Raw genomic sequence first — 12,686 nt, 5'->3', positions numbered from 1 at the left:
GTCCACGCGATGCTGCAGAGGCGTGTCAGCCAAGACAGCCCTACAACATCCAGAGCCTTGAGAAACTCAGGACGGACCTCATCCACCCCCGGGGCCTTGCCACCGAGGAGCTTTTTGACCACCTCGGCAACCTCAGCCCCAGAAATGGGAGGCCCCGTCTCCGAGCTCTCCGACTCTGCCTCTTCCGAGCACGTGTTGGTAGGATTGAGGAGTTCCTCGAAGTACTCCCCCCACCGACTCACAACATCCCTAGTTGAGGTCAGCAAAGCCCCGTCCCCACTGTAAACAGTGTTGACTGTGAGCCGCTTCCCCCCCCTGAGACGCCGGATGGTGGACCAGAATCTCTTCGAGGCCGTCCGGAAATCGTTCTCCATGGTCTCACCGAACTCCTCCCAGGCCCGAGTTTTTGCCTCAGCAACCGCCGAAGCCGCGGCCCGTCTGGCCTGTCGGTACCTATCAGCTGCTTCCAGGGTCCCACTGGCCAAAAAGGCCCGATAGGACTCCTTCTTCAGCTTGACGGCTTCCCTCACCACTGGTGTCCACCAGCAGGTTCGAGGGTTGCCGCCACGACAGGCACCGACCACCTTACGGCCACAACTCCGATCAGCTGCCTCGGCAATGGAATCACGGAACATGGCCCATTCGGACTCAATGTCCCCCACCTCCCCCGGGATATGGTTGAAGCTCTGCCGGAGGTGGGAGTTAAAGCTCCTTCTGACGGGGGATTCTGACAAACGCTCCCAGCAGACCCTCACAATACGTTTGCACCTGCCAGGTCTGATCGGCATCCTCCCCCACCAGCGGAGCCAACTCACCACCAGGTGGTGATCAGTTGACAGCTCCGCCCCTCTCTTCACCCGAGTGTCCAGGACATACGGCCGCAAGTCCGATGATACAACCACAAAGTCGATCATCGAACTGCGGCCAAGGGTGTCCTGGTGCCAAGTGCACATATGGACACCCTTATGTCTGAACATGGTGTTCGTTATGGACAGTCCATGACCAGCACAGAAGTCCAACAACATAACACCACTCTGGTTCAGATCGGGGGGGCCGTTCCTCTCAATCACACCCCTCCAGGTCTCACTGTCATTGCCCACGTGAGCATTGAAGTCCCCCAGCAGAACGAGGGAGTCTCCGGTAGGAGCATTCTCCAGTGCCTCCCCCAGAGACTCCAAAAAGGGTGGGTACTCCGAACTGCTGTTTGGCGCATAGGCACAAACAACAGTCAGGACTCGTCCCCCCACCCGAAGGCGGAGGGAGGCTACCCTCTCGTTCACTGGGGTAAACCCCAATGTACTGGCACACAGCCGGGGGGCAATAAGTATGCCCACACCTGCTCTGCGCCTCTCACCACGGGCAACTCCAGAGTGGAAGAGAGTCCAACCCCTCTCAAGAGGACTGGTTCCAGAGCCCAAGCCGTGCGTCGAGGTGAGTCCGACTATATCTAGCCGGAACCGCTCAGCCTCGCGCACCAGCTCCGGCTCCTTCCCCAACAGAGAGGTGACATTCTAAAATAATTTCCTTTCTCAATTCAGAAATTTGTGTGTGTAAGTCACAACACCCGTGACACCAAAACGGCTTTCTTTTCTCTCTTTTCTCTACACTCTACACTGTGAGCACATACACCAAATCAGAAAGGCTTTTTTCTCTCTTTTCTACATTATGGTCTGTGGGGACACAAAACCGCTCTCTCTTTTTTTTTTTGATTGTGTGCCAGGGCGTTGTCTCACGTATTAGATTATGCTTAAGATACGAATGGGTTTATCAGTCACATCAGAATCCATACATACTGATCCTCTCGTAATAAAATGGTCGGATCTTATCAAACACACTTTGTTTCTTGTGACAATCAAGTCAGCGAAACAGCGTATACACGTCAAGACGCTGAATCAAGTTTGCCACAAGAACTCATAAGTTTGGCAGTATTGCTCTGCCGTCAGCAATCATATACCCATTTTATTTTCGTGAGACATGTGCAGGCACCTGTTCATCTACTGTTCTATCACTATGAATTAGTTTATCTATTATCAATAAGGATACTTCTACAACTACTATCAAAGTATGTCCGGACTTCTTATGTTGTCAGTTGCTATATATGAATAAGTGGGTAGCTACTGACAAGCATTAAGCATGTCACACAGCCCAAACATATAACATTTCAGGACACACCATAAAGTTAACAACCACAGTGAAGCGTGTCAAAGCCCAAACATGTAACATTCAACAGGACACTTACACAACACATTCAAATCAAACAGTCAGACAACATACAAGAACATATACCCCAGCCGGCATTGCTCCCTGCCTATTTTCCTAGAGCTCACTATGTGTGCTTACACCTTTATTCACAAACTCTTCAACTTATACTCTTTTACCGAAGCTGCTAAAGCTCGATTGGCCAAATACCCTTAGATCCTATTTAGGTGAATTTGACATCTGCCTTACATGTAACAGATTAGCGGTTTAGCAGTTTTAATTTAATTTGAGTGAAGGAATTCATTTTATAGCAAAATCCGAAATCGTGAAGAACTCATGAAAGTAAGCTTATTCTCGGATTCCTGAAACTTTAGATTTGCTCTTTCTTTTACTGCAAAGTACAACGTTGGTTTTTTTGTTTAAATCTTTCTAGACATGGTAAATATGAAGGACAAAGCAGTTTTAACATAGTTTGTGTGAAGGAATTCATTTTATAGATAAAATCCCAAGAGTCTGCTGAGAAAAGAGAGTGAATGCGAAGTAGACTTTAACACGGCTCTGGGAGCGAGCCAAGTGTGGGCTAACCGGGAGAATTGCTTGAAAGAAACGTGACACCGAATGAGCAGTCAGAACAAAGCCTCAATACGGTGTTCCCGTGGTGTTTTTGTTGCTGCCTTGTCTTTTGCACAGAGTAAAAGACAAGGCAGCCATCAAATAGGGCCCGATTGTTCCGACTTGGTCAGCTGAGGAGCAAGGGGGGGAGCAAGTGTCTCAACTTGCTATGCCAGTATGAAGGTGGCTATGCCAACTAGCCTGATGCCCTGCTCCCGCAGTGACGGATAATCGTACTCTGGTTTCTCTTCATAACGTACAAGTCTTTCGCCTTTTACTAAAGACTTCTGTGGAGAGCAGCACTAATGAGTTGTTTCTATTTTTGACAGGCTTTACCTTTTCGGGTGAAGCCCTTTCTGTCTGTGCAAAAGAACTCTTGTTACTGTGCAGAGTGACTTCTCTGAGTAGTGTTGCCTTACTTGCTGCGACTGTGCCGATGTTCGAAGCTTGAGTGCTTGTTATTGCTTGAATGGTGCTCGCTGGAGCGTGCGGGAGTGCAAAGTTATACCATTTAAAAGGGCTGAAGAGTGCTCAGTGCTTAGCCAAAAGGCCGAGAAGCGATAACTGTCCACTGGTTCACGTCCGAGGGCCCTTCCTGGCACAATGCGCACTTGTAGCGGTGTTCTTTTTATGGCTATAGGTGGCCAGAGTGTCACTTTGCACCTCCGCCCACCCGCTGCACTTTTAAATGATATAACTTTGCACACCCGCACGATCCAGGGAGCACTGCTGCTGCTTGGACCTTTTTTTCGTGTGACTCCTTCGTCCGAGCGAGCACAGAGGCGATGCTTCTTTGTGGCTGTGTCCTTGGCCTGCCGCCTCCAGCTGCAGCCTCTTGGGCTGTTGCTACTGCCATCTGGATCACAGCCACGGGGGAATCTGTTTGTGCCTTCTTACCAGCAAGTTTCTTGAGGTCCATATGGCGTCTTTGATGGCGGCCAGGATGAGCCACTGTTTGACAAATTCCTCTTTCCTGAGATTCTGATTTTGACTCACCCCATAAAGCACCAGTTGTGCTGACAGGACCTCTCTTGCTGGTAAGTACGGGAAATTTAAGGAGTCGGCTGTTGCCCACAAGTCCACAGTAGCACTGCACTCCCAGAAGAGATGCCTCACCGTCTCAGGCGCGCCACAACCTGGACGGGGGCAGGTGGCCGTCGCCGACATACCCCTGGAGTGCATGACAGATCTGTCTGGGAGAATCTCGTGAGCCACCATCCATGACAAATCCCAAAGTCTGTTCGGAAGAGCTGAAAGGTTCACAATGCGCCAAACTGTTGAGGGCTCGCCAATAGTGAGCCCACGCACTGGACTCACTGGGGCCCGCTCCACAGAGCACAACAGAGACCAAAGATGGTTTAAAAATGTCTTTATAAAAGCATAACTTTCTGTTAGATTAAAAGACACAGGTACTTTCAGGTCTGATGGTAAAAGTCGTAGTCTTCTCAAGTAGGCCCCCATCCAGAATCTTGCCATTGCAGCTGCCGCTGGGTTTTTGGATGGGTTAATTGCACACTTTAATTGGAAAGAGGTAAAGAGACTTCCTAAAAACAATACAGATCTGGTACTGCTTTCCCTCCTTTCACTTTTGGCTTCTTCAGTACTTCCCTCCTCAACCTTTCCCATTTGGAGTTGAAACTTCATCAGAAGTGAAGAAATGAATGAATGCCTATAAACAAATGTGGGATCTAAACTCTAGTGCTTCCTCTAAAATAATTTCCTTTCTCAATTCAGAAATGTGTGTGTGTAAGTCACAACACCCGTGACAGCATAAAGACAGAACTGGCAAGCAACAGCAGAGGTAAAATAACTGTTTTGATAATTAAAATCTTGCCTTGTTGTCAGTCCTCTGAGTCCCCAAAACCCTAGTCGTTTCCTTATTTTCCCCACAATATCTGGCCAATTTGTTTTTTCTTTTCCTTCTGTATCAAATTTGATCCCTAGTATTTTTTGGTCTCTGTGGGCAATTGTCAGGGGGAGTCCAGTCACCTCTGAATCTGTCCATGATCCGTAAAATTTGGTTTGTGTCTTTTCTTTGTTTATTTTTGGCCCTGATCCCTTGGCGTACCAGTCAGTGACATCGAAAGTTCTATTTATAGATAAAATATCTGTACACAATATGTTAATGTCATCCATGTATAGGACACATTTAGCTACCAAGCCTGCACTGCCTGGGATTACAACTCCTTTAATCTGTCGATCATTTCTCAAGATCTGTGCTAAAGGCTCGATGCAACACACATACAAGAGAGCAGATAATGGGCATCCTTGCCGAACACCGCACTTCACTTTCACTGCATCAGTCAGGTGACCATTTATGACGAACCTACTGCTTATATCTTGGTACAGTAATCCCACACATGTCGTCAGTCTTTGGGGGAAACCCACCTTTTGCAACACCTGAAAGAGATATTGATGCGAGACCCGATCAAAAGCTTTTTCAAAGTCTAAATTTAAGATGACAAGCCGGGTGTTTCTGTCTCTAGCGTAATCAATGATGTCTCGAATCAGTACGAGGCTGTTGGTGAGTTGTCTCCCTGAGATGACACAAGCCCGGTCTGGGTGAATTACCTCCTCTAAAACAAAGGACATCCGTGTCGCTAAAACCTTGCTAAAAAGTTTACAGTCAAAGTTTAAAAGTGTGATGGGCCTCCAATTCTTTAGGTCAGTCTTATCATTTTTTTTATAAAGTAGAGTCACTATTCCCACTCTAAATCTGTCAGGCAGTCGGTCGAGTTTTTCAAAATCTTTAAAAACATCTAAAATGTCTGATGATAAAAGGTCCCAAAAGGTCAGATAGAATTCTGCAGGAAGCCCGTCTAAACCCGGAGCTCGACTTCTCTTAAAACCTGTTAGGCATTTTTTTAACTCTAAAGCAGTAAAATCCTGTGTCAAGTGTGCATTCTCTTTTACGGTTTTGTCAATGAATTTTAAAATTTCTGCCGATGTTTCCAAGTGCACTGGTTTCTCTTTCTACATGTTACTATAAAAGGTATGTACAGTTTCAATCATCTCTTGTGTGGATTTTGTTGAAAACCCATCTTTTCTTTTTAGATTTTGAATACACTCCTTTTTATTTATAACTTTCTTAAAAAAGTACCGTGTGCATTTTTCACCTTCCTCAATTTCCTGCTCCCTGCTTCTTGCAAAAATTCCTTTACTCTTTATTTCTGCTAAAACTGACATTTCCTTTTTGACATCTTTGATTTCTTCATTAAAGTCTATGCCACACTGATTTAGTTTAAAGTAGCGCTGTAAGCGTTTCTGTAGTCCCATCATACATCTATTCTCTTTCCTTTTTTTACATTTACCTTGCTGTTTAAAAAAAGTTTCCTTCACCATTTCCCACCATTGTGCATGTGTTTCGTAGAGGTCTTGAAGGGTCTGCCACTCTTTATAACATTCCTTGTACTGACTGACTATGATTTCATCCTCCAACAGGGAACAGTTGTGTTTCCACAGACCACTTCTTACCGTCACACCAGAAGGGGGTGAAAGGGTGCAGGAGAGCATAAGGTGGTCTGAAAAGAAAACAGGGGTTAATCTAACATCAGTGGGTGGGCAATCTCTAGTAAAGATATAATCAATGCGAGAGGCTCTGGTGCCATCATGACTAAACCAGGTGAAGCCCTCCTCACTGGGATGCATGGTTTTAAAACAGTCAGTAAGCTTAAAATCCCTGCATATGCCCTGAAGTAAAATTGAAGTCTTATCCACTTTATAATCTCCCCCTGCTCTTTTTCTATCTTTCCTGCTCAAGATACAGTTAAAATCCCCTCCTACAACTAAAGGTACTTGCCCTAGCATGTAAAGCTGTGTATCTTCTAAAAGGTCATACCTGTCATTTTTTCCATTGAAACCATAAATATTTAAGAGGTTAAAGTCTTGCCCCATAAAATTCAAGTGTGCTAAAAGTGCCCGTCCGTCTCTCACCACTGTGCTACCTTTCACCAGAACATGCAGATTTTTAATTAGAATGGCCACACCATCATTTTTATTTTTATTTGAGCCACTCCATATCGATAAATGGGGCCACATTTCCTCCCATTGTCTATGGTTTTTTTAAAAAGGTAGTCCACATTCTTGTATTAAAAACACATCTGATTTTATGGAGTCTAAGAAGGATAAAATACTCTGGGCTCTTGTCTTTGATTTCACACTTCTCACATTTAGTGTTGAGAAGGTGAGAACCATTAAAAGGATAAAGGAAAGTAGGTATGTCATTTTCGTTTTTCTAAGTTATCAAAACAAATTACACACTCAGGTTATTACTTGGGAAACTAGTTCTTCCTTCATTTCTTTAGGTGAAAAGTGAGTAGGGTGATCTATATTTCCTTTTCTCTGACGTAATGTTGCATTTAACTTTGAGTCCCTGGGGGTTGATTGCAGAGCTAAAGTTAAAAAGGAGACCTCATTTAGTGAGTCGGAGGGGAAGACTCTAGGTTCTTCCACTGAAGAACTTTCTGAAAGGGACCTAACCCTTCCCCTCTTCTTTGATACCACTGGGGAATCAGAGGACAACTCAGATGCCGTCCTCTTCGGCTGTTGACCTTCGGGGAGGTGAGTATCTTCACTAGACTCACCTGTCTGCTCTTCCTCCTCATTTAGCGTAGCTCCACCCTCTGCCTGTGAATTCTCACAGACTTCAGCACTGAGTGGTGAGGCCTCTACAGGCCCCTCCCCTTTTTGCTCCTCACTTCCAATCCAAGCTTTTGGCGGGAAGTTTGAATTTATTGGGTCAACCTCTTCACTTTGTTCACCAACTGCCACCTCTGGTCCTTCTCTTTGTTGGCTTGACTGTGGCTTTACAGTCTTTAATTTGTTGGCAAAAGATTTAGGGCAATCTCTGAAGAGGTGATTTAATTCTCCACAGAGATTACATTTCCTGCCATTTGGACACTCTCCAAAAGTGTGCCCAATTTCTCTGCACTTCCCACATATCACCTTGGTACAAGCCTCAACCAGGTGCCCATGCTCACCGCACTTGCGGCAGAGCTTGGGCTGCCCCTGGTAGTGGATGTAACCTCGGTTTTCGAGGTGGCCAGAGTGTCACTTTGCATCTCCGCCCACCCGCTGCACTGAGCACTCTTCAGCCCTTTTAAATGGTATAACTTTGCACTCCCGCACGCTCCAGCGAGCACCATTCAAGCAACAACTTTGCACTCCAGCTTCGAACATTGGCACAGTCGCAACAAGTAAGGCGACTCTACTCAGAGAAGTCACTCTGCACAGTAACAAGATTTCTTTTGCACAGACAGAAAGGGCTTCGCCCGCAAAGGTAAAGCCTGCCAAAAATAGAAACAACTCATTAGTGCTACTCTCCACAGAAATCTTCAGTAAAAGGCGCAAGACTTGTACGTTATGAAGAGAAACCAGAGTACGATTATCCGTCACTGCGGGAGCAGGGCATCAGGCTAGTTGGCATAGCCTCATCATGGTGAGCTTTGCTCGGTTGAGACGCTTGCTCCCCCCCCCTTGCTCCTCAGCTGACCAAGTCGGAACAATCGGGCCCTATTTGATGGCTGCCTTGTCTTTTACTCTGTGCAAAAGACAAGGCAGCAACAAAAACACCACGGGAACACTGTATTGAGGCTTTGTTCTGACCGCTCATTCGGTGTCGCGTTTCTTTCAAGCAATTCTCCCGCTTAGCCCACACTCTGCTCGCTCCCAGAGCCGTGTTAAAGTCTACTTCGCATTCACTCTCTTTTCTCAGCAGACTCTTGGGATTTTATCTATAAAATGAATTCCTTCACTCAAACTATGTTAAAACTGTCAAAAAAAACAACAACGTTGTACTTTGCAGTAAAAGAAAGAGCAAATCTAAAGTTTCAGGAATCCGAGAATAAGCTTACTTTCATGAGTTCTTCACGATTTCGGATTTTGCTATAAAATGAATTCCTTCACTCAAACTAAATTAAAACTGCTAAACCGCTAATCTGTTACATGTAAGGCAGATGTCAAATTCACCGAAATAGGATCTAAGGGTATTCGGCCAATCGAGCTTTAGCAGCTTCGATAAAAGAGTATAAGTTGAAGAGTTTGTGAATAAAGGTGTGCACACACATAGTGAGCTGTAGGAAAATAGGCAGGGAGCAATGCCGGCTGGGGTATATGTTCTTGTATGTTGTCTGACTGTTTGATTTGAATGTGTTGTGTAAGTGTCCTGTTGAATGTTACATGTTTGGGCTTTGACACGCTTCACTGTGGTTGTTAACTGTGTGGTGTGTCCTGAAATGTTATATGTTTGGGCTGTGTGACATGCTTAATGCTTGTCAGTAGCTACCCACTTATTCATATATAGCAACTGACAACATAAGACGTCCGGACATACTTTGATAGTAGTTGTAAAGTATCCTTATTGATAATAGATAAACTAATTCATAGTGATAGAACAGTAGATGAACAGGTGCCTGCACATGTCTCACGAAAATAAAATGTGTATATGATTGCTGACGGCAGAGCAATACTGCCAATCTTATGAGTTCTTGTGGCAAACTTGATTCAGCGTCTTGACGTGTATACGCTGTTTCGCTGACTTGATTGTCACAAGAAACAAAGTGTGTTTGATAAGATCTGACCATTTTATTACGGGAGGATCAGTATGTATGGATTCTGATGTGACTGATAAACCCATTCGTATCTTAAGCATAATCTAATACGTGAGACAACGCCCTGGCACCCAATCAAAAAAAAAAAGAGAGAGCGGTTTTGTGTCCCCACAGTCCATAATGTAGAAAAGAGAGAAAAAAGCCTTTCTGATTTGGTGTGTGTGCTCACAGTGTAGAGTGTAGAGAAAAGAGAGAAAAGAAAGCCGTTTTGGTGTCACGGGTGTTGTGACTTACACACACACATTTCTGAATTGAGAAAGGAAATTATTTTAGAGGAAGCACTAGAGTTTAAATCCCACATTTGTTGATAGGCATTCATTTATTTCTTCACATCTGATGAAGTTTCAACAATAAACAACAAACTTTGTATTATGAGAAAGAACCAGACTCATTCTTCAGGAATCCGAAAATAAGCTCTATTTTACGAGTTATGCACGAATTCGGATTCTCCTATAAAACAAATTTCTTAACTTAAACCAAGTTAAGACTGCTTTGTCCTTCATATTTATTCATGTCTAATCAAGTTTCAACGATAAACAACGTTGTACTTTGTAGGATGAGAAAGAACTTCTTCAGCAATAAGCATCTCTCGACATATGACGAAGTACAGATTTTGCTAAAAAATTAATTCTTTCTATTCCTTCTTTATTTATCCACTCCAAATCAAGCTTCAACAATAAAAAAAATTTTGTAGTTTGAGAAAGAACAACTTAATCTTCAGCAATCAGTATAAAAAGAGGGTAAGAAAAGGTGCAAATGCCAACCATACATCACTAAAAGGTGGAGCGGAAATATTCGGCTGCAAGTAGGTGTGAATGTCCGACCATAATTTGTAAAAAGCGGGTAAGAAAAGGTTCGAATGCCTGACTGTATATTAACAAAAGCGGGAGGAGAGGTCTTTGGATGAGAGTGGGTGAGAATTTCCAACCATAATCTATAAAATGCGGTGAAAAAAAAGGTGTGAATGCCCCATAGAACACTAAAAGGTGGAGCGGAAGTGTTCGGCTGCAAGAAGGTGTGAATGTCCGACTATATTTGGTGAAAAGCAGGTGAAGCAAGGTCTGAATGCCCAACCTTACATCATCAAAAGCGAGATCAGAGGTGTTTGGCTGCAAGAAGGCCATAGTTTGCCAAAAGCGGGTAAGGTGCGAATGACGAACTAAATATCAACAAAAGTGGATGCAAGTGGGTGTGAACATCCCACCATACAAGTATGGTGGAGAGGAAGCTGTGAATGGCCGACCATAGTAAAAAGCGGGCAACAAGTAGGTTTGAATGCCCAACCATACATCATCAAAAGCAGGAGTGGATGTGTTTGGCTACAAGAAGGTTTGAATATCCGACCATAGTTTGTAAAAAGTGGATAAGAAAAGGTTTGAATGCCCGAACATACACCATCAAAAGAGGGAGCGGAGGTGTTCCGCTGTAAGAAGGTGCAAGTTTGTAAAAAGCGGGTAAGAAAAGGTGTGAATGCCCGACAATGTATGATCAAAAGAGGGAGCGGAGGTTTTCGGCTGCAAGAAGGTCTGAATGTCCAACCACAATTTGTAAAAACCGGGGAAGAAAAGGCTGGAAAGCCCGACTATACACCATCAAAAGCGGGAGCGGAGGTGTTCAGCTGCAAGAAGGTGTGAATGTCCATCAATAATTGCTAGAAAACATGAAAGAAAATTTTCGAATATCAAACCGCACATGATCATAAGCGGGAGAGGAGGTGTTCGGCTGCAAGAAGGTGTGAATGTCCTCCCATAATTCATGAAAAATGGGTAAAAAAAGGTGCGAATTACAAACCATACATTATCAAAAGCAGGTGTGAATGTCAGATCATAATTTGCAAAAAGCTGATGAGAAAAGGTGAGAATGCCCGACTATACACCATCAAATGCGGGAGCGGAGGTGTTCGGCTCTGAATAGGTGTGAATGTCCGACCATAATTGCTGAAAAATGTGTTAGAAAAGGTAAGAATGCCGGTCCATACATCATCAAAACAGGGAGCGGAGGTGGTTCAGCTGCAAGAAGGTGTGAATGTCCAACTAAAGTTCAAATATATTAACAAAAGCAGGAGGAGAGGTCTTCGGATGAGAGTGTATGAGAATTTCCAACAATAATCTATAAAATGCGGTGAAAAAAAAGGTGTGATAGAAAACTAAAAGGTGGAGCGGAAGTGTTCGGCTGCAAGAAGGTGTGAATGTCCAATCATAATTGCTGAAAAATGTGTTAGAAAAGGTAAGAATGCCGGACCATACATCATCAAAAGCGGGAGAGGTGGTGTTCGGCTGCAAAAAGGTGTGAATGTCCAGCCATAATTACTCACAAACGGGTAAGAAAAGGTAGCATTGCCAGACCATACATGATCAAAACAGGGAGCGGAGGTGGTTCAGCTGCAAGAAGGTGTGAATGTCCGACTAAAGTTCAAATATATTAACAAAAGCGGGAGGAGAGGTCTTCGGATGAGAGTGGTTGAGAATTTCAAACCATAATCTATAAAATGCGGTGAAAAAAAAGGTGTGATAGAACACTAAAAGGTGGAGCGGAAGTGTTCGGCTGCAAGAAGGTGTGAATGTCCGACAATATTTGGTGAAAAGCAGGTGAAGCAAGGTCTGAATGCCCAACCTTACATCATCAAAAGCGAGTTCAGAGGTGTTTGGCTGCAAGAAGGCCATAGTTTGCCAAAAGCGGGTAAGGTGCGAATGACCGACTAAATATCAACAAAAGTGGGGGCGGAGGTCTTCGGATGCAAGTTGGTGTGAATATCCCACCATACAAGTATGGTGGAGAGGAATCTGTGAATAGCCAACCATAGTTTGCAAAAAGCCGGTGAGAAAAGGTGCGAATGTCCAACCATACATGATCAAAACAGGGAGCGGAGGTGTTTGGATGCGACAAGGTGTGAATGTCCACCCATAATTAATGAAAAATGGGAAACAAGTAGGTTTAAATGCCCAACCACACATCATCAAAAGCAGGAGTGGATGTGTTCGGCTACAAGAAGGTTTGAATGTCCGACCATAGTTGGTAAAAAGCGGGTAAGAAAAGGTTAAAATACCCGACTGTACACAATCAATAACGGGAGCGGATGTGTTCGGCTAAGAAAAGGTGTATTTAGAAAAGGTTCGAATATCCAACCAAACATCAAAAGCGGAAGCAGAGCTGTTCGACTGCAAGTAGGTGTGAATGTCAGATCATAATTTGCAAAAAGCTGATGAGAAAGGGTGAGAATGCCCGACTATACACCATGAAATGCGGCATCGGAGTGTTTCGGCTGTG

The 12,686-nt window shown here is 44.3% G+C and overlaps 2 non-coding genes across 2 annotated transcripts; one reads left to right on the top strand and one right to left on the bottom strand.

The window, feature by feature from the left end:
* The first annotated feature begins 3,044 nt into the window (after positions 1–3,044).
* Positions 3,045–3,160, top strand: LOC140282475 (U5 spliceosomal RNA). The gene has a single exon (XR_011909905.1). It is a non-coding gene; the product is annotated as a U5 spliceosomal RNA (small nuclear RNA).
* A 4,918-nt stretch (positions 3,161–8,078) lies between these two features.
* On the bottom strand, positions 8,079–8,192 carry LOC140282417 (U5 spliceosomal RNA). The gene has a single exon (XR_011909854.1). It is a non-coding gene; the product is annotated as a U5 spliceosomal RNA (small nuclear RNA).
* Positions 8,193–12,686: the final 4,494 nt, after the last annotated feature.

The sequence above is a fragment of the Leuresthes tenuis genome, unplaced genomic scaffold (assembly GCF_036924035.1).
Source record: "Leuresthes tenuis unplaced genomic scaffold, fLeuTen1.0.hap1 SCAF_22, whole genome shotgun sequence".
Lineage (NCBI taxonomy): Eukaryota > Metazoa > Chordata > Actinopteri > Atheriniformes > Atherinopsidae > Leuresthes > Leuresthes tenuis.
This window is presented reverse-complemented; position numbering and strand designations above follow the sequence as displayed.